Source organism: Schistocerca gregaria, unplaced genomic scaffold (genome assembly GCF_023897955.1).
Source record: "Schistocerca gregaria isolate iqSchGreg1 unplaced genomic scaffold, iqSchGreg1.2 ptg001153l, whole genome shotgun sequence".
NCBI lineage: Eukaryota > Metazoa > Arthropoda > Insecta > Orthoptera > Acrididae > Schistocerca > Schistocerca gregaria.
Window position 1 is genome coordinate 105,001 of NW_026062485.1, and position 2,500 is coordinate 107,500.

The 2,500-nt window shown below is 56.9% G+C and overlaps 1 non-coding gene across 1 annotated transcript in view; it reads right to left on the reverse strand.

Moving 5' to 3' along the window:
• LOC126328986 (small subunit ribosomal RNA) overlaps positions 1-462 on the reverse strand; it is a 1,893-nt gene extending 1,431 nt beyond the window's left edge. Inside the window, exon 1 of the ribosomal RNA XR_007562090.1 lies at positions 1-462. This exon is cut by the window's left edge and continues 1,431 nt beyond it. This is a non-coding gene — a ribosomal RNA (small subunit ribosomal RNA).
• Positions 463-2,500: the final 2,038 nt, after the last annotated feature.

Consider the following 2,500-nt stretch of genomic DNA (forward strand, 5'->3'; position numbering starts at 1 on the left):
GGGTAATTTGCGCGCCTGCTGCCTTCCTTGGATGTGGTAGCCGTTTCTCAGGCTCCCTCTCCGGAATCGAACCCTGATTCCCCGTTACCCGTTACAACCATGGTAGGCGCAGAACCTACCATCGACAGTTGATAAGGCAGACATTTGAAAGATGCGTCGCCGGTACGAGGACCGTGCGATCAGCCCAAAGTTATTCAGAGTCACCAAGGCAAACGGACCAGACGAGCCAATCCGATTGGTTTTGATCTAATAAAAGCGTCCCTTCCATCTCTGGTCGGGACTCTGTTTGCATGTATTAGCTCTAGAATTACCACAGTTATCCAAGTAACGTGGGTACGATCTAAGGAACCATAACTGATTTAATGAGCCATTCGCGGTTTCACCTTAATGCGGCTTGTACTGAGACATGCATGGCTTAATCTTTGAGACAAGCATATGACTACTGGCAGGATCAACCAGGGAGCTGCGTCAACGAGAGCTGAGCAGCCGGCCGCCCGGGAGTGTGTCCCGAGGGCCCGCGCGAACACGCAAGCGTCCGCTCAATTATTCTGCAAACAGGAGGAGGCTGAGCTCCCCTGCACGATACACCTCGAAACCCTCTCAGGTCCCGGCGGCGCGCAGCGCCGTCCTAAGTACTTGGTCGGGTTCGAGAGAGGCGCAATCGCCCGGAGATGGGCGAGTAGACGCTTTCAGTGCGAACACCCGTGCTCCCAACTGAGCTTGCCGCTGCCGACAGAGGCCCGGGAGCGTGCTGTCGTGGCATTGCCGGCGGGAAACAACACGCGCCACCTACGGTGACCGGCAGCTCCAACGCCAGCGCCACAGAAGGGCAAAGCCCCACTTGGGTGCAGAAGCGAACTCTCCCAGCACAGCGCACGCGCCAACACGTCCGCAGAGCTGCGATACAAACCACCTGCGAGAACCGCTGGGGGCGACCGAGCAGCAGACGGCGTCGCGACGCCGAGTGCCGGGCGGCGGCGCATCCTCAACGCACACAGTCCGCAATCGGACCAGCACACTGCAGATGTCCACCGCGCTTCGCACCGGGCTCGGCAGAACCCACTTTGGCCGCCTGGCGCCGCGCGCAGGGTGCGCCGGCGCATAGCTGGGACGCCAGCCGGGCCCGTCGGCCGGCGCTCCTGCCACTGGGCGCCCCCCACCAGCCGGCTGTAGTGCGTGCGCTCACGCAGCGCGCGGCCAGCACGCCGGGCGGCCCCCCCTCACCGGCCGGGGACTGTCCCGCCAAGCCACAGCCTCGTATCGCTTCATACCCACATGGCCAACTCAGGTTCGGGGGCATGGCGGGTACCGCCGAAACAACCGGTTCATAGATGTACCGATCGTCGCTATCACCGATGCACCTGCAGCGCGAACAACCGCTCAACAACTGATTTCCAGTTCATTTGCGGATCTTTGGCAGCAAACGTATACGTCAATCTACATTTGCGAAATCTACGATTCTGGCATGCCTGCATGTTATGTGTCACGACACGCTACATCAGCCCACATACACACTGCGGCATGTACACGAGAGAACACGTGGAAGATGGTCCGCGCACGTGTGCAATGTCCCTTGCGCGGTCGACTGTCAACCGGCCTCTGTAGCATGTCGCAGATGTGGAACGCGGTCCACCGTGCTATCATGTTGTGTGGGGCAATACGATTAAATAGGAAAACCCTCGTCGCTACATCAACAGACGGCTCACGCTGATTCCCGGCAGAGGGAGGAGGGGGGGGGGGGGGGCCAACATGCAATACTTTCGTCCGTACCTACCTACCACATGTCTGTACGGCGTACAACAGTGCAATCTCGCTGTAATGGGGAGACGAGACAAGTAGCATCGTGCACAACATATGGCCCTTATGATTCGCCATTGTAGGGCGCAGCCGGTGTACGGTCAAGCATGTGCCACATTATGTCACTCAGTACGTAACGACGGATGATCAGTGTGGGTTACGCGTACATCAGCGGACAGTCCACACAGGCCGTACCACAACGTACACTGACTGCATCGACAACCGAATGCAACTGAACAGCTGCAAGGCTCATTTCACAAACAAACGCCTGACCGACCAGCTTGGAAGGGCAGGAGGGGAGGGCGATATTCGTTCTGTAGCGGTACACCCTTCCAGTGGTTAGCGGGACTGTGTAGAAAGTACGCAACACTCGAAAGACCTTTATGTGAGGGTACGCACCATGGCATCAAGAAATACACATGACACCAGAGGATCCAAGCAGTGAACTATGTTCAGAGGGTTGCTGTTAGGCAAAGCTACATTCCTGTGACGTTACATGTGACAGTTAAGGTGCAGTGTAAGTTAGGTTAAGGTGCAGCGTAAGTTAGGTTAAGGTGCAGCGTAAGTTAGGTTAAGGTGCAGCGTAAGTTAGGTTAAGGTGCAGCGTAAGTTAGGTTAAGGTGCAGCGTAACTTAGGTTAAGGTGCAGCGTAACTTAGGTTAAGGTGCAGCGTAACTTAGGTTAAGGTGCAGCGTAAGTTAGG